At 62.9% G+C, this 24,939-nt stretch overlaps 6 pseudogenes; all 6 read left to right on the top strand.

The window, feature by feature from the left end:
* The first annotated feature begins 739 nt into the window (after window positions 1-739).
* Window positions 740-858, top strand: LOC142862827 (uncharacterized; annotated as a pseudogene).
* Window positions 859-4,300: 3,442 nt separating this feature from the next.
* Window positions 4,301-4,419, top strand: LOC142862826 (uncharacterized; annotated as a pseudogene).
* A 3,440-nt stretch (window positions 4,420-7,859) lies between these two features.
* LOC142862825 (uncharacterized) lies at window positions 7,860-7,978 on the top strand (annotated as a pseudogene).
* A 3,438-nt stretch (window positions 7,979-11,416) lies between these two features.
* On the top strand, window positions 11,417-11,535 carry LOC142862838 (uncharacterized; annotated as a pseudogene).
* Window positions 11,536-20,885: 9,350 nt separating this feature from the next.
* On the top strand, window positions 20,886-21,004 carry LOC142862874 (uncharacterized; annotated as a pseudogene).
* Window positions 21,005-24,376: 3,372 nt separating this feature from the next.
* Window positions 24,377-24,495, top strand: LOC142862952 (uncharacterized; annotated as a pseudogene).
* Window positions 24,496-24,939: the final 444 nt, after the last annotated feature.

The following is a 24,939-nucleotide window of genomic DNA, read 5'->3' as shown; positions in this document are numbered from 1 at the left end:
TTAGTGAAATGACCCAGATGAAGCTCGAATCCAATAGCTCATCGCCCATTTTTAGCAAGTCCACACCCCGGGGTGGTTGGGGTCCGATCCACCCCGGGCCAGGCCCAGGCCCCTTGGACCGGGCCAGAGAAGGACACAGAGCAGGGTCCGGCCCCCACGGTAGCGGTGCCCGCAGTTCTCCAAGGGCTTGGGGGTTTTCCAGAGGGAGGAGACGGAGGGGATTGATTTCTTCAGAGCCCCCCAAACCACCCCACCCCACCCCACCCCACCCATGGGACACATCCCGAGAGACGCCCCTACACTCGCTCCCCTCCCCCATGCGCTGTGCCCCAGTCCTGGCCCTGGGGAATAGGCGGCAGCCCACGCACAGGGCGGGGGGCACAGCTGAAAGGGTTTGTGGGGGAGGGCGGCCCCTGGCTGGGGGCAAAGGTCGAGCGCCCCGCGCGCGCCTGCGCAGTCAGCAGCGGCGGCGCGCTGGGGGTGGGGGGCGGGTAGGTGAAGGAGGCGAGGCGAGGAGAGGAGGGGGGCTGGAAGGTCTCCACCTTGGCGGGTCCACCCGTGGAGGCCCATCTCGCGCGCGCGCGCGCGTGTGTGTGTGTGTGTGTGTGTGTGTGTGTGTGGACAGCCCCCCACGCCGCCCCGCCCCTCTCCCCAGTCCCGCGTTGCCCGCCGGACCCGGCCGGCGAGGGGAAGCGCAGAGAGGCTCGGCTTCTTGAGCGGGGCAGGGGCGCCCTCCACCGCCTCCGGCCAAGCCGGCCTGAACGCGCCCGGTCTCGTCTGATCTCCGAAGCTAAGCAGGGTCGGGCCTGGTTAGTACTTGGATGGGAGACCGCCCGGGAATACCGGGCGCCGTAGGCTTTTGTTTTTTTTGTTTTTTGCCTCTTGTTCTGTCCCCTTTCTGGGAGCGCGGCGGCGGTCCGGGGGATCACCCCCACCCTCAGCGCCCGTCGCGGTGCCTGGCGCCCCAGCCCGCACCGTGGGGCCTCCTCTTGTCCCGAGCCGTGACACCGCCGCCACGCGGCAGCATGCGTGGCATCTGGACTGTCAGGTGTCAGACCAAAGGTCTGGTCTGTGGGAACCGACACGCTGGAGGAAACCTTGAGAGGCTGAGAGGGGAGGGAGTTCCAGGAGAATTCCAGGACGTCATTTTGAGCGAGTATGTGACCAGAACTCGTCCCGTTGCTTTTGGGGTTCTACGGGCTACACGTAGGAATCTTTGGTGGTGGCACTGGATGTTGGGGGATCCGGAGTCACACGCAGACCTGCTCCACAGGCCTCATTTTACTTTTCTTTTCGGATTCATTTTCTGAAAAGGTGTCTCTTATCTCTATGATTACATTTCCTTTTCTCTCTCTTTCCGAGCAGATCATGGGAGTCCACGTATTGAGGTGACATGTATTGCCCGTGCCCCCCTCCCCCCCGTTTTCTGATTCATTTATTTCTCATTTTCTCCCAGCGTATGGTGGGGGTACCAATGTTAAGGTCAGCTGCATCGCCCTGTCCCCGCCTCCCCCCTCGGGTCAGAGCTTCAAGTGCGCCCATGCCCCGGTTGGTGCGCACCCACCCCATTCCTAATGGATGTGCACGCCCATCCCCTCCCCACGCCCGCCCGACACCCACCCGATGAAGGCGATTCCTCTGTGTCCACTTAGGTGTCCATCGGTTCCTACCAATCTGCTGGCGAGCGCGCGCACGTGGCGCTCTTGTGTCCGTTCTTGGGACACTTGGCTTACTGGAACGGGTTCCAGCTCTGGCCGGGAGAACACGAGAGGTGCCCTCCCCTCTCACCGCTGTTCCTCATAGCTGAACGGCACTCCGTGGTGTCCACGCGCCACATTTCATTAATGCACCCGTGGATCGATGGGCACTCGGGGCGCTTCCACATCTTTGCGATTGTGAATGGCGCCCTAACTGTAACCCTGACCCCTACCCAGCCCAGTCTCCTCTGCCCCAGCCTGAGGCGCTCCTCCCCCGCCAGGCCCGTCACTGTCCTGGTCCCCTGCCTGACCGGCTCCTTCCCGCCCCCGGCCTGTCACCGTCCTCTGCCCCTGCGTGACACGCTCCTCCCCGCCCGGCCCATCACCTTGGCCCCTGCCTGACTCGCTCCTCCCCACCTCGGCCCCTGCCTGACGGGCTCCTCCGTCGCCTGGGCCTTCCAAGGGCTTGGTGTGGACGCTGCTTCCAGGAAGCCCTCCAGGAACCCGGCAGCAGGGCGGCCGCAGCAGTCTCGCGCAGCCCTCGCTAAGTCGCGCGCGGGGCACGTGCCCCCACTGTGCCGCGGGGGCCCAGCCTGGTGTCTTCTCTGAGGCCCTGCGGCTGCCGCTCCCCGCAAGGGGAGAGCCGTGGAGGTGGGGACCGCCTCCTGGTGGGGACGTACACCCAGCTCTCCGCGTCGGATTCCGGGGCTCTCTGTCCTGCCCGGAGGCCCAGCTGGCCTGCGGGTCCTTAGAGTGGCAGAAACGTCCTCAAGCTGATATTGCCAGTCAGGTGGGTGTCTGCACTTTTGTGCCGGGCACCCCGGGGAGGCCCAGGGGCTGGCTGGACAACGCGGCCTGCTGGGGGTCGGGGGTGCGCTTTGGAGGAGCAACCGATGCCCTTTGGACTTTGCTAGCAGCGTCTGAGGTGTCTCTGAGCCCTGCTCCATGTCGGGGAGAGGAGGAGGAGGAGGAGGAGGAGGAGGAGGAGGAGGAGAAGGAGGTGGTGGCAGGGGCCGTGACCTACAGTCGTGTTCCCGGGGTGGCACGGCACGTGGCTTCTTCCACAGGCTGCTTGGCCTGGGCTCCCTGCACCTGGGCCTTTGGAGGACTGGCCCTGTTCTTGCCGACACTTCCTGCAGGGACCCAGAGCTGGGAGGTTGCATCTCCCAGCCCTGGGTCGGGCAGAGCCCCAGCGGGCCATGCCCACAACCTCTCTCAGCACGGGTCCCCCAGAAGGCTTCTTTGGGACCAGGATTCTCTTGCGGGTGACTGTTTAAGGTCTGGCCCCTGGGTGGAGGGGCACCAGGAGTAGAGGAGCAGGAAGGGGAAGGGGGTGGCCAGGCGAGGGGACACTTTGAGGCCAAGTCCAAGCTTCAGCCTGATCCTCCTGGGAACCCCGGGGTGTACATCACACCTCCTGGTTGTCCTGCTCTGAGACCGGGACCCGGGCTTCGCATTTTCACAGCAGCCAGTCGTGGGCTGAGGACACCTGGGGCGTTGGGAACTCCCTGGCTTCTCCTTGGTTTAACATCTGAGCTGCTTGTGAATCGAGCCGCCACACACGCCCGAGTGCAGGTGTCTTCTGCACAGACTGTGGGCCTCGCTCTTCTGAATGCCGCTAGCTCGCCACCCACCCACGGGTGAACCTGGTCAGGGTACTTTCTCTAAGGAGCAGACTCTGACCCCGGCGGGCTACCGGTGTTTTCATTTGCTCCTTTCTTTCTTCCATTTCGGGAAAGGCTTCCTTACTGGGTTTGGAAATCTCCTGTGCCTTTCCTCGCCTATTCTGTCAGCTTTAAATTTCTCTTTCAGTTGCCACCCTCACAGATGTATTAGGAAACTCTTTTCGGTGCATTCATTAGTGAAATGACCCAGATGAAGCTCGAATCCAATAGCTCATCGCCCATTTTTAGCAAGTCCACACCCCGGGGTGGTTGGGGTCCAATCCACCCCGGGCCAGGCCCAGGCCCCTTGGACCGGGCCAGAGAAGGACACAGAGCAGGGTCCGGCCCCCACGGTAGCGGTGCCCGCAGTTCTCCAAGGGCTTGGGGGTTTTCCAGAGGGAGGAGACGGAGGGGATTGATTTCTTCAGAGCCCCCCAAACCACCCCACCCCACCCCACCCCACCCATGGGACACATCCCGAGAGACGCCCCTACACTCGCTCCCCTCCCCCATGCGCTGTGCCCCAGCCCTGGCCCTGGGGAATAGGCGGCAGCCCACGCACAGGGCGGGGGGCACAGCTGAAAGGGTTTGTGGGGGAGGGCGGCCCCTGGCTGGGGGCAAAGGTCGAGCGCCCCGCGCGCGCGCGCGCGCGCGTGCGCAGTCAGCAGCGGCGGCGCGCTGGGGGTGGGGGGCGGGTAGGTGAAGGAGGCGAGGCGAGGAGAGGAGGGGGGCTGGAAGGTCTCCACATTGGCGGGTCCACCCGTGGAGGCCCATCTCGCGCGCGCGCGCGCGCGCGCGTGTGTGTGTGTGTGTCTGTGTGGACAGCCCCCCACGCCGCCCCGCCCCTCTCCCCAGTCCCGCGTTGCCCGCCGGACCCGGCCGGCGAGGGGAAGCGCAGAGAGGCTCGGCTTCTTGAGCGGGGCAGGGGCGCCCTCCACCGCCTCCGGCCAAGCCGGCCTGAACGCGCCCGGTCTCGTCTGATCTCCGAAGCTAAGCAGGGTCGGGCCTGGTTAGTACTTGGATGGGAGACCGCCCGGGAATACCGGGCGCCGTAGGCTTTTGTTTTTTTTGTTTTTTGCCTCTTGTTCTGTCCCCTTTCTGGGAGCGCGGCGGCGGTCCGGGGGATCACCCCCACCCTCAGCGCCCGTCGCGGTGCCTGGCGCCCCAGCCCGCACCGTGGGGCCTCCTCTTGTCCCGAGCCGTGACACCGCCGCCACGCGGCAGCATGCGTGGCATCTGGACTGTCAGGTGTCAGACCAAAGGTCTGGTCTGTGGGAACCGACACGCTGGAGGAAACCTTGAGAGGCTGAGAGGGGAGGGAGTTCCAGGAGAATTCCAGGACGTCATTTTGAGCGAGTATGTGACCAGAACTCGTCCCGTTGCTTTTGGGGTTCTACGGGCTACACGTAGGAATCTTTGGTGGTGGCACTGGATGTTGGGGGATCCGGAGTCACACGCAGACCTGCTCCACAGGCCTCATTTTACTTTTCTTTTCGGATTCATTTTCTGAAAAGGTGTCTCTTATCTCTATGATTACATTTCCTTTTCTCTCTCTTTCCGAGCAGATCATGGGAGTCCACGTATTGAGGTGACATGTATTGCCCGTGCCCCCCTCCCCCCCGTTTTCTGATTCATTTATTTCTCATTTTCTCCCAGCGTATGGTGGGGGTACCAATGTTAAGGTCAGCTGCATCGCCCTGTCCCCGCCTCCCCCCTCGGGTCAGAGCTTCAAGTGCGCCCATGCCCCGGTTGGTGCGCACCCACCCCATTCCTAATGGATGTGCACGCCCATCCCCTCCCCACGCCCGCCCGACACCCACCCGATGAAGGCGATTCCTCTGTGTCCACTTAGGTGTCCATCGGTTCCTACCAATCTGCTGACGAGCGCGCGCACGTGGCGCTCTTGTGTCCGTTCTTGGGACACTTGGCTTACTGGAACGGGTTCCAGCTCTGGCCGGGAGAACACGAGAGGTGCCCTCCCCTCTCACCGCTGTTCCTCATAGCTGAACGGCACTCCGTGGTGTCCACGCGCCACATTTCATTAATGCACCCGTGGATCGATGGGCACTCGGGGCGCTTCCACATCTTTGCGATTGTGAATGGCGCCCTAACTGTAACCCTGACCCCTACCCAGCCCAGTCTCCTCTGCCCCAGCCTGAGGCGCTCCTCCCCCGCCAGGCCCGTCACTGTCCTGGTCCCCTGCCTGACCGGCTCCTTCCCGCCCGGCCTGTCACCGTCCTCTGCCCCTGCGTGACACGCTCCTCCCCGCCCGGCCCATCACCTTGGCCCCTGCCTGACTCGCTCCTCCCCACCTCGGCCCCTGCCTGACGGGCTCCTCCGTCGCCTGGGCCTTCCAAGGGCTTGGTGTGGACGCTGCTTCCAGGAAGCCCTCCAGGAACCCGGCAGCAGGGCGGCCGCAGCAGTCTCGCGCAGCCCTCGCTAAGTCGCGCGCGGGGCACGTGCCCCCACTGTGCCGCGGGGGCCCAGCCTGGTGTCTTCTCTGAGGCCCTGCGGCTGCCGCTCCCCGCAAGGGGAGAGCCGTGGAGGTGGGGACCGCCTCCTGGTGGGGACGTACACCCAGCTCTCCGCGTCGGATTCCGGGGCTCTCTGTCCTGCCCGGAGGCCCAGCTGGCCTGCGGGTCCTTAGAGTGGCAGAAACGTCCTCAAGCTGATATTGCCAGTCAGGTGGGTGTCTGCACTTTTGTGCCGGGCACCCCGGGGAGGCCCAGGGGCTGGCTGGACAACGCGGCCTGCTGGGGGTCGGGGGTGCGCTTTGGAGGAGCAACCGATGCCCTTTGGACTTTGCTAGCAGCGTCTGAGGTGTCTCTGAGCCCTGCTCCATGTCGGGGAGAGGAGGAGGAGGAGGAGGAGGAGGAGGAGGAGGAGGAGAAGGAGGTGGTGGCAGGGGCCGTGACCTACAGTCGTGTTCCCGGGGTGGCACGGCACGTGGCTTCTTCCACAGGCTGCTTGGCCTGGGCTCCCTGCACCTGGGCCTTTGGAGGACTGGCCCTGTTCTTGCCGACACTTCCTGCAGGGACCCAGAGCTGGGAGGTTGCATCTCCCAGCCCTGGGTCGGGCAGAGCCCCAGCGGGCCATGCCCACAACCTCTCTCAGCACGGGTCCCCCAGAAGGCTTCTTTGGGACCAGGATTCTCTTGCGGGTGACTGTTTAAGGTCTGGCCCCTGGGTGGAGGGGCACCAGGAGTAGAGGAGCAGGAAGGGGAAGGGGGTGGCCAGGCGAGGGGACACTTTGAGGCCAAGTCCAAGCTTCAGCCTGATCCTCCTGGGAACCCCGGGGTGTACATCACACCTCCTGGTTGTCCTGCTCTGAGACCGGGACCCGGGCTTCGCATTTTCACAGCAGCCAGTCGTGGGCTGAGGACACCTGGGGCGTTGGGAACTCCCTGGCTTCTCCTTGGTTTAACATCTGAGCTGCTTGTGAATCGAGCCGCCACACACGCCCGAGTGCAGGTGTCTTCTGCACAGACTGTGGGCCTCGCTCTTCTGAATGCCGCTAGCTCGCCACCCACCCACGGGTGAACCTGGTCAGGGTACTTTCTCTAAGGAGCAGACTCTGACCCCGGCGGGCTACCGGTGTTTTCATTTGCTCCTTTCTTTCTTCCATTTCGGGAAAGGCTTCCTTACTGGGTTTGGAAATCTCCTGTGCCTTTCCTCGCCTATTCTGTCAGCTTTAAATTTCTCTTTCAGTTGCCACCCTCACAGATGTATTAGGAAACTCTTTTCGGTGCATTCATTAGTGAAATGACCCAGATGAAGCTCGAATCCAATAGCTCATCGCCCATTTTTAGCAAGTCCACACCCCGGGGTGGTTGGGGTCCAATCCACCCCGGGCCAGGCCCAGGCCCCTTGGACCGGGCCAGAGAAGGACACAGAGCAGGGTCCGGCCCCCACGGTAGCGGTGCCCGCAGTTCTCCAAGGGCTTGGGGGTTTTCCAGAGGGAGGAGACGGAGGGGATTGATTTCTTCAGAGCCCCCCAAACCACCCCACCCCACCCCACCCCACCCATGGGACACATCCCGAGAGACGCCCCTACACTCGCTCCCCTCCCCCATGCGCTGTGCCCCAGCCCTGGCCCTGGGGAATAGGCGGCAGCCCACGCACAGGGCGGGGGGCACAGCTGAAAGGGTTTGTGGGGGAGGGCGGCCCCTGGCTGGGGGCAAAGGTCGAGCGCCCCGCGCGCGCGCGCGCGCGCGTGCGCAGTCAGCAGCGGCGGCGCGCTGGGGGTGGGGGGCGGGTAGGTGAAGGAGGCGAGGCGAGGAGAGGAGGGGGGCTGGAAGGTCTCCACATTGGCGGGTCCACCCGTGGAGGCCCATCTCGCGCGCGCGCGCGCGCGCGCGTGTGTGTGTGTGTGTCTGTGTGGACAGCCCCCCACGCCGCCCCGCCCCTCTCCCCAGTCCCGCGTTGCCCGCCGGACCCGGCCGGCGAGGGGAAGCGCAGAGAGGCTCGGCTTCTTGAGCGGGGCAGGGGCGCCCTCCACCGCCTCCGGCCAAGCCGGCCTGAACGCGCCCGGTCTCGTCTGATCTCCGAAGCTAAGCAGGGTCGGGCCTGGTTAGTACTTGGATGGGAGACCGCCCGGGAATACCGGGCGCCGTAGGCTTTTGTTTTTTTTGTTTTTTGCCTCTTGTTCTGTCCCCTTTCTGGGAGCGCGGCGGCGGTCCGGGGGATCACCCCCACCCTCAGCGCCCGTCGCGGTGCCTGGCGCCCCAGCCCGCACCGTGGGGCCTCCTCTTGTCCCGAGCCGTGACACCGCCGCCACGCGGCAGCATGCGTGGCATCTGGACTGTCAGGTGTCAGACCAAAGGTCTGGTCTGTGGGAACCGACACGCTGGAGGAAACCTTGAGAGGCTGAGAGGGGAGGGAGTTCCAGGAGAATTCCAGGACGTCATTTTGAGCGAGTATGTGACCAGAACTCGTCCCGTTGCTTTTGGGGTTCTACGGGCTACACGTAGGAATCTTTGGTGGTGGCACTGGATGTTGGGGGATCCGGAGTCACACGCAGACCTGCTCCACAGGCCTCATTTTACTTTTCTTTTCGGATTCATTTTCTGAAAAGGTGTCTCTTATCTCTATGATTACATTTCCTTTTCTCTCTCTTTCCGAGCAGATCATGGGAGTCCACGTATTGAGGTGACATGTATTGCCCGTGCCCCCCTCCCCCCCGTTTTCTGATTCATTTATTTCTCATTTTCTCCCAGCGTATGGTGGGGGTACCAATGTTAAGGTCAGCTGCATCGCCCTGTCCCCGCCTCCCCCCTCGGGTCAGAGCTTCAAGTGCGCCCATGCCCCGGTTGGTGCGCACCCACCCCATTCCTAATGGATGTGCACGCCCATCCCCTCCCCACGCCCGCCCGACACCCACCCGATGAAGGCGATTCCTCTGTGTCCACTTAGGTGTCCATCGGTTCCTACCAATCTGCTGACGAGCGCGCGCACGTGGCGCTCTTGTGTCCGTTCTTGGGACACTTGGCTTACTGGAACGGGTTCCAGCTCTGGCCGGGAGAACACGAGAGGTGCCCTCCCCTCTCACCGCTGTTCCTCATAGCTGAACGGCACTCCGTGGTGTCCACGCGCCACATTTCATTAATGCACCCGTGGATCGATGGGCACTCGGGGCGCTTCCACATCTTTGCGATTGTGAATGGCGCCCTAACTGTAACCCTGACCCCTACCCAGCCCAGTCTCCTCTGCCCCAGCCTGAGGCGCTCCTCCCCCGCCAGGCCCGTCACTGTCCTGGTCCCCTGCCTGACCGGCTCCTTCCCGCCCGGCCTGTCACCGTCCTCTGCCCCTGCGTGACACGCTCCTCCCCGCCCGGCCCATCACCTTGGCCCCTGCCTGACTCGCTCCTCCCCACCTCGGCCCCTGCCTGACGGGCTCCTCCGTCGCCTGGGCCTTCCAAGGGCTTGGTGTGGACGCTGCTTCCAGGAAGCCCTCCAGGAACCCGGCAGCAGGGCGGCCGCAGCAGTCTCGCGCAGCCCTCGCTAAGTCGCGCGCGGGGCACGTGCCCCCACTGTGCCGCGGGGGCCCAGCCTGGTGTCTTCTCTGAGGCCCTGCGGCTGCCGCTCCCCGCAAGGGGAGAGCCGTGGAGGTGGGGACCGCCTCCTGGTGGGGACGTACACCCAGCTCTCCGCGTCGGATTCCGGGGCTCTCTGTCCTGCCCGGAGGCCCAGCTGGCCTGCGGGTCCTTAGAGTGGCAGAAACGTCCTCAAGCTGATATTGCCAGTCAGGTGGGTGTCTGCACTTTTGTGCCGGGCACCCCGGGGAGGCCCAGGGGCTGGCTGGACAACGCGGCCTGCTGGGGGTCGGGGGTGCGCTTTGGAGGAGCAACCGATGCCCTTTGGACTTTGCTAGCAGCGTCTGAGGTGTCTCTGAGCCCTGCTCCATGTCGGGGAGAGGAGGAGGAGGAGGAGGAGGAGGAGGAGGAGGAGGAGAAGGAGGTGGTGGCAGGGGCCGTGACCTACAGTCGTGTTCCCGGGGTGGCACGGCACGTGGCTTCTTCCACAGGCTGCTTGGCCTGGGCTCCCTGCACCTGGGCCTTTGGAGGACTGGCCCTGTTCTTGCCGACACTTCCTGCAGGGACCCAGAGCTGGGAGGTTGCATCTCCCAGCCCTGGGTCGGGCAGAGCCCCAGCGGGCCATGCCCACAACCTCTCTCAGCACGGGTCCCCCAGAAGGCTTCTTTGGGACCAGGATTCTCTTGCGGGTGACTGTTTAAGGTCTGGCCCCTGGGTGGAGGGGCACCAGGAGTAGAGGAGCAGGAAGGGGAAGGGGGTGGCCAGGCGAGGGGACACTTTGAGGCCAAGTCCAAGCTTCAGCCTGATCCTCCTGGGAACCCCGGGGTGTACATCACACCTCCTGGTTGTCCTGCTCTGAGACCGGGACCCGGGCTTCGCATTTTCACAGCAGCCAGTCGTGGGCTGAGGACACCTGGGGCGTTGGGAACTCCCTGGCTTCTCCTTGGTTTAACATCTGAGCTGCTTGTGAATCGAGCCGCCACACACGCCCGAGTGCAGGTGTCTTCTGCACAGACTGTGGGCCTCGCTCTTCTGAATGCCGCTAGCTCGCCACCCACCCACGGGTGAACCTGGTCAGGGTACTTTCTCTAAGGAGCAGACTCTGACCCCGGCGGGCTACCGGTGTTTTCATTTGCTCCTTTCTTTCTTCCATTTCGGGAAAGGCTTCCTTACTGGGTTTGGAAATCTCCTGTGCCTTTCCTCGCCTATTCTGTCAGCTTTAAATTTCTCTTTCAGTTGCCACCCTCACAGATGTATTAGGAAACTCTTTTCGGTGCATTCATTAGTGAAATGACCCAGATGAAGCTCGAATCCAATAGCTCATCGCCCATTTTTAGCAAGTCCACACCCCGGGGTGGTTGGGGTCCAATCCACCCCGGGCCAGGCCCAGGCCCCTTGGACCGGGCCAGAGAAGGACACAGAGCAGGGTCCGGCCCCCACGGTAGCGGTGCCCGCAGTTCTCCAAGGGCTTGGGGGTTTTCCAGAGGGAGGAGACGGAGGGGATTGATTTCTTCAGAGCCCCCCAAACCACCCCACCCCACCCCACCCCACCCATGGGACACATCCCGAGAGACGCCCCTACACTCGCTCCCCTCCCCCATGCGCTGTGCCCCAGCCCTGGCCCTGGGGAATAGGCGGCAGCCCACGCACAGGGCGGGGGGCACAGCTGAAAGGGTTTGTGGGGGAGGGCGGCCCCTGGCTGGGGGCAAAGGTCGAGCGCCCCGCGCGCGCGCGCGCGCGTGCGCAGTCAGCAGCGGCGGCGCGCTGGGGGTGGGGGGCGGGTAGGTGAAGGAGGCGAGGCGAGGAGAGGAGGGGGGCTGGAAGGTCTCCACCTTGGCGGGTCCACCCGTGGAGGCCCATCTCGCGCGCGCGCGCGTGTGTGTGTGTGTGTGTGTGTGTGTGTGTGGACAGCCCCCCACGCCGCCCCGCCCCTCTCCCCAGTCCCGCGGAGCCCGCCGGACCCGGCCGGCGAGGGGAAGCGCAGAGAGGCTCGGCTTCTTGAGCGGGGCAGGGGCGCCCTCCACCGTCTCCGGCCAAGCCGGCCTGAACGCGCCCGGTCTCGTCTGATCTCCGAAGCTAAGCAGGGTCGGGCCTGGTTAGTACTTGGATGGGAGACCGCCCGGGAATACCGGGCGCCGTAGGCTTTTGTTTTTTTTGTTTTTTGCCTCTTGTTCTGTCCCCTTTCTGGGAGCGCGGCGGCGGTCCGGGGGATCACCCCCACCCTCAGCGCCCGTCGCGGTGCCTGGCGCCCCAGCCCGCACCGTGGGGCCTCCTCTTGTCCCGAGCCGTGACACCGCCGCCACGCGGCAGCATGCGTGGCATCTGGACTGTCAGGTGTCAGACCAAAGGTCTGGTCTGTGGGAACCGACACGCTGGAGGAAACCTTGAGAGGCTGAGAGGGGAGGGAGTTCCAGGAGAATTCCAGGACGTCATTTTGAGCGAGTATGTGACCAGAACTCGTCCCGTTGCTTTTGGGGTTCTACGGGCTACACGTAGGAATCTTTGGTGGTGGCACTGGATGTTGGGGGATCCGGAGTCACACGCAGACCTGCTCCACAGGCCTCATTTTACTTTTCTTTTCGGATTCATTTTCTGAAAAGGTGTCTCTTATCTCTATGATTACATTTCCTTTTCTCTCTCTCTCCGAGCAGATCATGGGAGTCCACGTATTGAGGTGACATGTATTGCCCGTGCCCCCCTCCCCCCCGTTTTCTGATTCATTTATTTCTCATTTTCTCCCAGCGTATGGTGGGGGTACCAATGTTAAGGTCAGCTGCATCGCCCTGTCCCCGCCTCCCCCCTCGGGTCAGAGCTTCAAGTGCGCCCATGCCCCGGTTGGTGCGCAGACACTAGCCAGATCCAACTGCACCTTGCCTGCCCGTCTCCCGTGGGTGAGTGGACACAGCCAGATCCGCACTGCGCCTTGCCTGCCCGTCTGCCGTGGGTGAGTGGACACAGCCAGATCCGCACTGAGCCCTGCCTGTCCGTCTGCCGTGTGTCAGTGGACATAGCCAGATCCACACAGCACCCTCTATGCCCATCTCCCGTGGGTGAGTGGACACAGCCAGATCCACACTGCGCCTTGCCTGCCCGTCTCCCGTGGGTGAGTGGACACAGCCAGATCCGCACTGCGCCCTGCCTGTCCGTCTGCCGTGTGTCAGTGGACATAGCCAGATCCACACAGCACCCTCTCTGCCCGTCTCCCGTGGGTGAGTGGACACAGCCAGATCAACACTGTGCCTTGCCTGCCCGTCTCCCGTGGGTGAGTGGACACAGTCAGATCCGCACTGCGCCCTGCCTGCCCGTCTGCCGTGGGTGAGTGGACAAGCCAGATCCGCACTGCGCACGGCCGGCCCGTCTGCCGTGGGTCAGTGGACATAGCCAGATCCACACAGCACCCTCTCTGTCCGTCTCCTGTGGGTGTATGTACACAGCCAGATCCACACTGTGCCTTGCCTGCCCGTCTCCCGTGGGTGAGTGGACACAGCCAGATCCGCACTGCGCCCTGCCTGCCCGTCTGCCGTGGGTCAGTGGACACAGCCAGATCCACACTGCGCCCTGCCTGCCCGTCTGCCGTGGGTCAGTGGACGTAGCCAGATCCACACAGCACCCTCTCTGCCCGTCCTCCGTGGGTGAGTGGAGACAGCCAGATCCACACTGCGCCTTGCCTGCCCGTCTCCCGTGGCTGAGTGGACACAGCCAGATCCGCACTGCGCCCTACCTGCCCGTCTCCCGTGGGTGAGTGGACACAGCCAGATCCGCACTGCGCCCTGCCTGCCCATCTGCCGTGGGTTAGTGGACACAGCCAGATCAGCACTGCGCCCTGCCTGCCCGTCTGCCGTGGGTCTGTGGACATAGCCAGATGCACAAAGCACCCTCTCTGACTGTCTCCCGTGGATGAGTGGACACAGCCAAATCCACACTGTGCCTTGCCTGCCCGTCTCCCGTGGGTGAGTGGACACAGCCAGATCCGCCCTGTGCCCTGCCTGCTCGTCTGCCGTGGGTCAGTGGACACAGCCAGGTCCGCACTGCGCCCTGCCTGCACGTCTGCCGTGGGTCAGTGGACATAGCCAGACCCACACAGCACCTTCTCTGCCCGTCTCCCGTGGGTGAGTGGACACAGCCAGATCCGCACTGCGCCCTGCCTGCCCGTCTGCCGTGGGTGAGTGGACACAGCCAGATCCGCATTGCGCCCTGCCTGCCCGTCAGCTGTGAGTGAGTGGACACAGCCAGATCCGCACTGCGCCCTGCCTGCCCGTCTGCCGTGGGTCAGTGGACATAGCCACATCCACACAGCACCCTCTCTGCCCATCTCCCGTGGGTGAGTGGACACAGCCAGATCCACACTGCACCCTGCCTGCCCGTCTCCCGTGGGTGAGTGGACACAGCCAGATCTGCACTGCGCCCTCCCTTCCCGTCTGTCGTGGGTCAGTGGACATAGCCAGATCCACACAGCACCCTCTCTGCCCGTCTCCCCTGGGTGAGTGGACACAACCAGATCCACACTGCGCCTTGCCTGCCCGTCTCCCGTGGGTGAGTGGACACAGCCACATACACACTTCGCCCTGCTTGCCCGTCTCCCGTGGATGTGTGGACATGGCAAGATCCACACTGCGCCCTACCTTCCCGTCTCCCGTGGGAGAGTGGACACAGCCATATCCATACTGCAACAGGCCTGCCCGTCTTCCGTTGGTTTGTGGACACAGCCAGTTCCACACTGCGCCCTACCTTCCCGTCTCCCGTGGGAGAGTGGACACAGCCAGTTCCACACTGCACCCTGCCTGCCAGTCTCCCGTCAGTGAGTGGACACAGTCATATCCACATTGTGCCCTACCTTCCTGTCTCCCTTGGGTGTGTGGACACAGCCAGATCCACTATGCGCCCAGCCTGCCCGTCTCCCGTGTGTGTGTTGACAAGCCACATCCACACAGCATTCTGCCTGACCGTCTCTCATGGGTTTGTGGACACAGCCCGTTCCAAAATGCGCCCTGCCTGCCCGTCTCTCGTGAGTGTGTGGACACGGCCAGATTCACACAACACCCTGCCTGCCCGTCTCCCGTGGGCGAGTAGACACTGCCAGTTCCACCCTGCGCCCTGCCTGCTCATCACCCAAGGGTGAGTGGACACAGCCAGATCCACACTGCGCCCTGCCTGCCCGTCTCCCGTTGGCGAGGAGACACTGCCAGTTCCACCCTGCGCCCTGCCTGCTCGTCACCCAAGGGTGAGTGGACACAGCCAGATCCACACTGCGCCCTGCCTGCCCATCTCCCGGGGGTGTGTTGACACAGCCAGATCCACACTGCGCCCGGCCTACACGTCTCCCGTGTCTGAGTGGACACAGCCAGATCCACACGGCACCCAGCCTGCCCATCTCCCGTGGGTGTGTGGACATGGCAAGATCTACACTGTGCCCTGCCAGCCCATCTCCCGTGGGTGATTGGACACAGCCACATCCACACTGCGCCCTGCCTGCCCGTCTCCCGTGGGTGTGTGGACACGGCCAGATCCACACTGCGCCCTGCCTGCCCGTCTCCCGTGGGTGTGTGGACACGGCTAGATCCACACAGCACCCTGCCTGCCCGTCTCCTGTGGGTGAGTGGACACAGCCAGATCCACACAGCGCCTTGCCTGCCCGTCTACCATGGATGTGTGGACACGGCCACATCCACACTGCACCCTGCCTGCCCGTCTCCCGTGGGTGAGTGGACACAGCCAGTTCCGTGGGTTTCTGGACACAGCCACATCCACAAGCACCCTGTCTGACCGTCTCACATAGGTGTGTGGACACAGCTAGTTCTAAACAGCGCCCTGCCTGCCCATCTCCCGAGGGTGAGTGGACACAGCCACATCCACAAAGCGTCCTTCCTGCCCATCTCCATTGGGTGTGTAGACACAGCAAGTTCCACACTGCGCACTCCCTAACGGTCCCCATGGGTGTGTGGACACAGCCAGTTCCACACAGCGCCCTTCCTGCCCGTTTCCTGTGGGTGTGGACACGGCCAAATCCACACAACACCCTGCCTGACTGTCTCTCATGGGTGTTTGGACAGAGCCAGACCCTTACAAGGCTTGCCAGCCCGCCTCCCGTGGTTGTGTGGACTCGGCAAGATCCACACTGCTCTCTGCCTCCCCGTCAACCATGGTTGAGTGGACACAGCCAGATCCACACTGCGCCCTGCCTTCCCGACTCCCGTGGGTGTTTGGACACAGTCAGTTCCACACTGCGCCCTGCCTGTCCGTTTTCCTTGGGTTTGTGGACACAGCGTCATGCCTGCCCATCTCCCGTGGGTGAGTGGACACAGCCAGATCCCCACGGCTCCCAGCCTGACCGTCTCCCATGGGTGAGTGGACACAGCCCCATCCACACTGCGCCCTGCCTACCCGTCTTCCTTGGGTTTGTGGACACAGCCACATCCACACAGGACCCTGCCTGACCGTCTCCCGATGGAGTGTGGACACAGCCAGTTCCACGCAGCGCCCTACCTGCCTGTCTCCCATGGGTTAGTGGACACAGCCACGTCCACACTGCGCCTTACCTGCCCGTCTCCGGTGGGTGTGTGGACACAGCCAGTTCCACACTGCGTCCTGCCTGCCCATGTCCCGTGGGTGTGGGGATACAGGAAGTTCCACACAGAGCCCTGCCTGCCCGCCTCCCGTTGGTTCTTGGACACAGCCAGTTCCACACTGCGCCCTGCCTGCCCGTCACCCATGGGTGAGTGGACACAGCCACATCCACACTGCGCCCTGCCTGCGCATCTCCCATAGGTGAGTGGACACATCCAGTTCCACACAGAGCCCTGCCTGCCCATCTCCCATGGGTGATTAGACACTGCCAGTTCCACAAGGCGCCCTGCCCGCCCATCACCCATGGGTGTGTGGAAACAGCCAGATCCACACTGCGCCCTACCTGCCCGTCTCCCGTAGGTGTGTGGACACAGCCAGTTCCACACTGTGCCCAGTCTGCCCGTCTCCCTTGGGTGAGTGAACACAGCTACATCCATACTGCGCCCTGCCTGCCCGTCTCCCGTGGGTGTGCGGACACAGCCAATTCCACACTGTGCCCTGCCTGCCCGTCTCCCATGGCTGAGTTGACACAGCCAGATCCACACTGCGCCCTGAGTGCCCGTCACCCATGGTTGAGTGGAAACAGGCACATCCACACTGTGCCCTGCCTGTCCATCTCCAGTGGGTGAGTGGACACAGAAAGTTTCACACAGATACCTGCCTGCCCATCTCCCGTGGGTGTGTGGACAAAGCCAGTCCACATTGCGCCCTGCCTGCCGGTCTCCCATGGGTGTGTGGACACAGCCAGTTCCACACTGCAACTTGCCTGCCTGTCTCCCGTGAGTGTGTGGACACAGCCTGATCCACACAGCGCCTAGCCTGCCTGTGTCCCGTGAGTTTGTGGAAACACCAGATCCACACTACACCCTGCCTGCCTGTCTCCCATGGGTGTGTGGACACAGCCAGTTCCACACAGCATCCTGCCTGCCCGTCTCCCGTGGGTGCGTGTATCCAGCCACATCCACACTGCGCCTGCATGCCTGTCTCCCGTGGGAGAGTGGACACAGCCAGTTCCACACAGAGCCCTGCCTGCCCCTCTCCCATGGGTGATTGGACACAGCCACATCCACACTGCGCCCTGCCTGCCCGTCTCCTGTGGGTGAGTGGACACAGCCAGTTCCACACTGCGCCCTACCTGCCCGTCTCCGGTGGCTGTGTGGACACAGCAAGTTCCACACAGTGCCCTGCCTTCCCATCTCCCATGGGTGTGTGGACACAGCCAGATCCACACAGCGCCCGGCCTGACCGTATCCCATGGGTGTGTGTAAACAGCCAGATCTATACCACACCCTGCCTGCCCGTCTCTCCTGGGTGAGTGGACACAGCCAGTTCCAAACTGTGCCCTACCTGCCCGTCTCCCATAGGTGAGTGGACACAGCCAGGTCCACACTGCGCCCTGCCTGCTCTTCTCCCGTGTTTGTGTGGACACAGCCACTTCCATACAAACCCCTGCCTGACTGTCTCCTGTCGGTCTGTGGACATAGCCAGTTTCACACTGCGCTCTGCCTTCTCGTCACCCATGCGTGAGTGGACACAGCCAGTTCCACACAGCGCCCTGCCTGCCTGTCTCCCGTGGGTGTGTGGATACGGCCAGATCCACACAGCGTCTGCTCCTTGGGAACCGACACGCTGGAGGAAACCTTGACAGGCTGAGAGGGGAGGGAGTTGCAGAAGAAGGCCAGGATGTCATTTTGAGGGAGTATGTGACCAGAACTCATCCCGTTGCTTTTGGGGTTCTATGGGCTCCACGTAGGAATCTTTGGTGGTGGCACCTGATGTTGGGGGATCCGGAGTCACACCCAGACCTGCTCCACAGGCCTCCTTTTACTTTTCTCTTCGGATTCATTATTTTTAAAAAGTGTCTCTTACCTCTATTATTGCATTTTCTTTTCTCTGTCTTTTCAAGCTTATGATGGGAGTACAAGTATTCAGGTGACATGTGTTGCCCGTGCCCCCCTCCCCCCTGTGTTCTTATTCATTTACCTCTCATGTTGTTCCAGCGTATTGTGGGGGTACCAATGTTAAGGTCGGGTACCTTGCCCTCTCCCAGCCTCCCCCCTCGGGTCAGAGCTTCAAGTTCGCCCATCCCCCAGTCGGTAGGCACCCACCCCATTCCTAATAAATGTGTATGCCCATCCCCTCCCCCCACCCACCCGACACCCACCCGATGAAGGTGATTCCTCTCTGACCACTTAGGTGTCCATCCGTTCGTACCAATTTGCCGGTGAGCACGCTCACGTGGTGCTCGTGTGACCATTCTTGGGATACTTGGCTTACTGGAACGGGTTCCAGCTCTGGCCGGGAGAACATGAGAGGTGCCCTCTCACCGCTGCTCCTCATAGCCGAATAGCACTCCGTGGTGTCCACGCGCCACATTTTATTAATGCACTCCTGGATGGATGGGCACTCGGTCGCTTCCACATCTTTGCGATTGTGAATCGTGCCCTAACTGTAACCCTAACCCTTACCCCGCCCGTCTCCTGTGCCCCTGCCTGACGCACTCCTCCCCGCCAGGCCCGTCACTGTCCTGGGCCCCTGCCTGAATGGCTCCTTCCCGCCCGGCCTATCACCATCCTCTGCCCCTGCCTGACACCCTCCTCCCCGCCCGGGCCATCACCTGGGCCCCTGCCTGACTCGCTCCTCCCCACCCGGCCCGGCCCGTCACCGTCCTCGGCTCCTGCCTGACCGGCTCCTTCATGCCCAGCCTGTCACTGTCCTCGGCCCCTGCCTGACGGGCTCTTCCGTCGCCTGGGCCTTCCAAGGGCTTGGTGTGGACGCTGCTTCCAGGAAGCCCTCCAGAAACCCGGCAACAGGGTGGCCGCAGCAGTCTCGAGCAGCCATACCTAAGTGTCCCTGGTGTCTTCCCTGAGGCCCTGCGTCTGCCGCCCCCCACAAGGGGAGAGCCGCGGAGGTGGGGACCGCCTCCTCATGGGGACGTACACGCAGCTCTCCACGTCAGATTCCGGGGCTCTCTGTCCTGCCTGAAGGCCCAGCTGGCCTGCGGGTCCTTAGAGTGGCAAAAGCATCCGAAAACTGAGATTGAGGGTCCGGTGGCTATCTGCACTTTTGTGCTGGGCACCCCAGGGAGGCCCGGGGGCTGGCTGGACAACGTGGTCTGCTGGGCGGGGGGTTTGGAGGAGCAACTGATGGCCTTTGCAGTTGGGGTAGCAAGAGTCTGAGGTGTCTCTGAGCCCTGGGCCATGTCTGGGTGGGGGGGAGGAGGAGGAGGAGGATGTGGGAGGGGCCGTGACCTGCAGTCTTGTTCCCGGGGTGGCACAGCATGTGGCTTCTTCCACAGGCTGCTTGGCCTGGGCTCCCTGCACCTGGGCCTTTGGAGGACTGGCCCTGTGCTTGCCAACACTTCCTGCAGGGACCCAGAGCTGGGAGGTTGCATCTCTCAGCCCTGGGTCGGGCAGAGCCCCAGCGGGCCATGCCCACAACCTCTCTCAGCACGGGTCCCCCAGAAGGCTCCTTTGGGACCAGGATTCTCTTGCGGGTGACTGTTAAGGTCTGGCCCCTGGATGGAGGGGCACCAAGAGTAGAGGAGCAGGAAGGGGAAGGGCGTGGCCATGCGAGGGGACACTTTGAGGCCAAGTCCCAGCTTCAGCCTGATCCTCCTGGGTGATGTACACCCTGGGAACCCCGGGGTGTACATCACACCTCCTGGTTGTCCCGCTCTGAGACCGGGAGCCGGGCTTCGCATTCCCACAGCAGCCGGTCGTGGGCTGAGGACACTTGGGGCGTTGGGAACTCCCTGGTTTCTCCTTGGATTAACATCTGGAGCTGCTTGTGAATTGTGCAGCCACACACACCCGAGTGCAGGTGTCTTCCGCACAGACTGTGGGCCTCACTCTTCTGAATGCCGCTAGCTTGCGACCCACCCACGGGGAACCTGGTCAGGGTACTTTCTCTCAGGGGCAGACTCTGATCTGGGCGGGCTACTGGTGTCTCTGTTTGCTCGTTTCTTTCTTCCATTTCGGGAAAGGCTTCCTTACTGGGTGTGGAAATCTCCTATGCCTTTCCTCTCCTATTCTGTCAGCTTTAAAATTCTCTTTCAGTTACCACCCTCACAGATGGATTAGGAAACTCTTTCCGGTGCACTCATTAGTGAAATGACCTCAATGAAGCTGGAATCCAATATCTACTCGCCGATTTTTCGCGAGTCCACACACCAGGGTGGTTGGGGTCCAATGCAGCCCCGGCCAGGCCCAGGCCCCTTGGACTGGGCCACAGGAGGACACAGAGGAGGGTCCCGGCCCCCACGGTAGCGGTGCCCGCAGTTCTCCAAGGGCTTGGGCGTTTTCCAGAGGTAGGAGATGGAGGGGACTGATTTCTTCAGCACCCCACAAACCACGCCACCCCACCCCACCCATGGGACACATCCTGAGAGGAAGACGCCCCATACACTCGCTCCCCTCCCCCTTGCGCTGTGCCCCAGCCCTGGCCTGGGGGAATAGGCGGCAGCCCACGCACGGGGGGGGGGGGGGGGCACAGCTGAAAGGGGTTGTGGGAGAGGGCGGCCCCTGGCTGGGGTCAAAGGGCGAGCGCCCCGCGCGTGCGCAGTCAGCGGCGGCGGCGGAGGCGGTGGCGGCAGCGGCGGAGACTCGCTGGGGGTGGGCAGCGGGTAGGTGAAGGAGGCCAGGCGAGGAGAGGAGGGGGGCTGGAAGGTCTCCACCTTGGCCAGTCCAGCCGTGGAGGCGCATCTTCTGTGAGTGTGAGTGACTGTGAGTATGTGTGTGTGTGTGTATAGAGAGACAGCCCCCCACCCCGGCCCGCCCCGCCCCGCCCGTCACCCCTGTCCCTCGGAGCCCGCCGGACCCGGCCGGCGAACTCAACAGTCCCGGCCCGGCGCGGGGCCTGGGGCGGGAGGAGGCGGCGGGGAAGCGCAGAGAGGCTCGGCTTCTTGAGCGTGGCAGTGGCGCCCTCCGCCGTCTAGGGCCACACCACCCTGAACGCGCCGGATCTCGTCTGTTTTCGGAAGCTAAGCAAGGTCGGGCCTGGTTGGTACTTGGATGGGAGACCGCCTGGGAATACCAGGTGCGGTAGGCTTTTTTTTTTTTTTTTTTTTTGCCTCTTGTTCTGTCCCCTTTCTGGGAGCGCAACCTCCACCCTCAGCGCCCGCCGCGGTGCCTGGCGCCCCCGCCCGCACCGTGGGGCCTCCTCTTGTCCCAAGCCGCGACATCGCCACCACAGGGCAGCATGCGTGGCATCTGGACTGTCAGGTGTGAGACCGAAGGTCTGGTCTGTGGGAACCGACACGCTGGAGGAAACCTTGAGAGTCTGAGAGGGGAGGGAGTTCCAGAAGAAGGCCAGGATGTCATTTTGAGGGAGTATGTGACCAGAACTCGTCCCGTTGCTTTTGGGGTTCTATGGGCTCCACGTAGGAATCTTTGGTGGTGGCACCTGATGTTGGGGGATCCGGAGTCACACCCAGACTTGCTCCACAGGCCTCCTTTTACTTTTCTCTTCGGATTCATTATTTTTAAAAAGTGTCTCCTATCTCTATTATTGCATTTTCTTTTCTCTCTCTTTTCAAGCTTATGATGGGAGTACAAGTATTCAGGTGACATGTGTTGCCCGTGCCCCCCTCCCCCCTGTGTTCTTATTCATTTACCTCTCATGTTGTTCCAGCGTATTGTGGGGGTACCAATGTTAAGGTCGGGTACGTTGCCCTCTCCCAGCCTCCCCCCTCGGGTCAGAGCTTCAAGTGCGCCCATCCCCCAGTCGGTGCGCACCCACCCCATCCCTAATGGATGTGTATGCCCATCCCCTCCCCCCGCCTGCCCGACACCCACCCGATGAAGGTGATTCCTCTGTGTCCACTTAAGTGTCCATCGGTTCATACCAATTTGCCGGTGAGCGCGAGCACGTGGTGCTCGTGTGTCCATTCTTGGGATACTTGGCTTACTGGAACGGGTTCCAGCTCTGGCCAGGAGAACCACGAGAGGTGCCCTCTCACCGCTGCTCCTCATAGCCAAATGGCACTGCGTGGTGTCCACGCGCCACATTTTATTTATGCACTCGTGGGTCGATGGGCACTCGGGTTGCTTCCAGGTCTTTGCGATTGTGACTTGTGCCCTGACTCTAACCCTAACCCTTACCCAGCCCGTCTCCTCCTCGACCCCTGCCTGACTGACTCCTTCCCGCCTGGCCTGTCACCTGTCACCGTCCTCTGCCCCTGCCTGATGGGGCTCCTCCATCGCCTGGACCTTCCAAGGGCTTGGTGTGGACGCTGGTTCCAGGACGCCCTCCCAGGAACCCGGTAGCAGGGCTGCCCCAGCGTCTCGCGCAACCCAACCGTCCACTGGCCGCCTTAGCTAAGTGGCCTGCGGGGGACGTGCTCCCACTGTGTGGCGGGGGCCCAGCCTGGTGTCTTCTCTGAGGCCCCGCGGCTGCCGCTCCCCACAAGGGGAGAGCTGGGGAGGTGGGGACCGCCTCCTCATGGGGACGTACACCCAGCTCTCCACGTTGGATTCCGGGGCTCTCTTTCTGCCAGAAGCCCCAGCTGGCCTGCAGGTCCTTAGAGTGGCAAAAACATCCGAAAACTGAGATTGACGGTCCGGTGGGTGTCTGCACTTTTGTGGCGGGCACCCCAGGGAGGCCCAGGGGCTGGCTGGACAACGCTGTCTGCTGGGCGGGGGGGGGGGTTTGGAGGAGCAACTGATGCCCTTTGGACTTTGGGTAGAAAGTGTCTGAGGTGTCTCTGAGCCCTGCGCCATGTCGGGGTGGGGGGGGGAGGAGGAGGAGGAGGAGGAGGAGGTGGGAGGGGCCGTGACCTGCAGTCGTGTTCCCGGGGTGGCATGGCACGTGGCTTCTTCCACAGGCTGCTTGGCCTGGGCTCCCTGCACCTGGGCCTTTGGAGGACTGGCCCTGTGCTTGCCAACACTTCCTGCAGGGACCCAGAGCTGGGAGGTTGCATCTCTCAGCCCTGGGTCGGGCAGAGTCCCAGCGGGCCATGCCCATAACCTCTCTCAGCAGGGGTCCCCCAGAAGGCTCCTTTGGGACCAGGATTCTCTTGCGGGTGACTCTGTAAGGTCTGGCCCCTGGATGGAGGGGCACCAGGAGTAGAGGAGCAGGAAGGGGAAGGGCGTGGCCATGTGAGGGGACACTTTGAGGCCAAGTCCCAGCTTCAGCCTGATCCTCCTGGGAACCCCGGGGTGTACATCACACCTCCTGGTTGTCCTGCTCTGAGACCGGGAGCCGGGCTTCGCGTTCCCACAGCAGCCAGTCCTGGGCTGAGGAGACCTGGGGCGTCGGGAACTCCCTGGCTTCTCTTTGTGGTACCATTTGGAGCTGCTTGTGAATCGTGCCGCCACACACGCCCGAGTGCAGGTGTCTTCTGCACAGACTGCGGGCCTCGCTCTTTTGAATGCCGCTAGCTCGCCACCCACCCACGGGTGAACCTGGTCAGGGTACTTTCTCTAAGGAGCAGACTCTGACCCGGGCGGGCTACCGGTGTCTCTGTTTGCTTGTTTCTTTCTTCCATTTCGGGAAAGACTTCCTTACTGGGTGTGGAAATCTCCTATGCCTTTCCTCTCCTATTCTGTCAGCTTTAAAATTCTCTTTCAGTTGCCACCCTCACAGGTGGATTAGGAAACTCTTTCCGGTGCACTCATTAGTGAAATGACCTCAATGAAGCTCAAATCCAATATCTAATCGCCGATTTTTCGAGAGTCCACACGCCAGGGTGGTCGGGGTCCAATGCAGCCCCGGCCAGGCCCAGGCCCCTTGGACTGGGCCACAGGAGGACACAGAGGAGGGTCCGGCCCCCAAGGTAGCGGTGCCAGCAGTTCTCCATGGCCTTGGGCGTTTTCCAGAGGTAGGAGATGGAGGGGACTGATTTCTTCAGCACCCCACAAACCACGCCACCCAACCCCACCCCACCCATGGGACACACCCCGAGAGGGAGACGCCCCATACACTCGCTCCCCTCCCCCATGCGCTGTGCCCCAGCCCTGGCCCGGGGGAATAGGCTACAGCCCATGCACAGGGCGGGGGGCTCAGCTGAAAGGGGTTGTGGGGGAGGGCGGCCCCTGGCTGGGGGCAAAGGTCGAGCGCCCTGCGGGCGCGTGCGCAGTCAGCAGTGGCGGCGCGCTGGGGGTGTGGGGGGGGTAGGTGAAGGAGGGGAGGGGAGGAGAGGAGGGGGGCTGGAAGGTCTCCACCTTGGCGGGTCTAGCCTTGGAGGCGCGTCTTGTGTGAGTGAGTGAGTGTGAGTGTGTGTGTGTAGAGAGACAGCCCCCCACCCTGGCCCGCCTCTCCCTGCCCGCCCCACCCTGCCCATCACCCCAGTCCCGCGGAGCCCGCCAGACCCGGCCAGTGAACTCAACAGGCCCGACCTGGCGCGGGGCCTGGGGCGGGAGGAGGCGTCGGGGAAGCGCAGAGAGGCTCGGCTTCTTGAGCGGGGCAGGGGCTCCCTCTGCCATCTCTGGCCACGCCGCCGTTAACGCGCCCGGTCTCGTCTGATCTCCGAAGCTAAGCAGTGTCGGGCCTGGTCAGTACTTGGATGGGAGACCGCCTGGGAATACCGGGTGCCATAGGCTTTTTTTTTTTTTTTTCCTTTTTGCCTCTTGTTCTGTCCCCTTTCTGGGAGTGGGGCCGCGGTCCGGCGGATCACCCCCACCCTCAGTGCCCGCCGCGGTGCCTGGCGCCCTACCCGGCGCCGTGGGGCCTCCTCTTGTCCCGAGCGGTGACACCGCCGCCATGCGGCAGCATGCGTGCCATCTCTACTGTCAGGTGTCAGACCAAAGCTCTGGTGTGTGGGACCGACACGCTGAAGGAAACCTTGAGAACCTTGAGAGTCTGAGAGGGGAGGGAGTTGCAGAAGAATTCCCAGGATGTCATTTTGAGCAAGTATGTGACCAGAACTCGTCCCGTTGCTTTGGGAGTTCTATGGGCTACACTGTAGGAATCTTTGGTGGTGGCACCTGATGTTGGGGGATCCGGAGTCACACCCAGAGCTGCTGGACAGGCCCCATTTCACATTT

The sequence above is a fragment of the Microcebus murinus genome, chromosome 20, assembly GCF_040939455.1.
Source record: "Microcebus murinus isolate Inina chromosome 20, M.murinus_Inina_mat1.0, whole genome shotgun sequence".
NCBI lineage: Eukaryota > Metazoa > Chordata > Mammalia > Primates > Cheirogaleidae > Microcebus > Microcebus murinus.
This window is presented reverse-complemented; position numbering and strand designations above follow the sequence as displayed.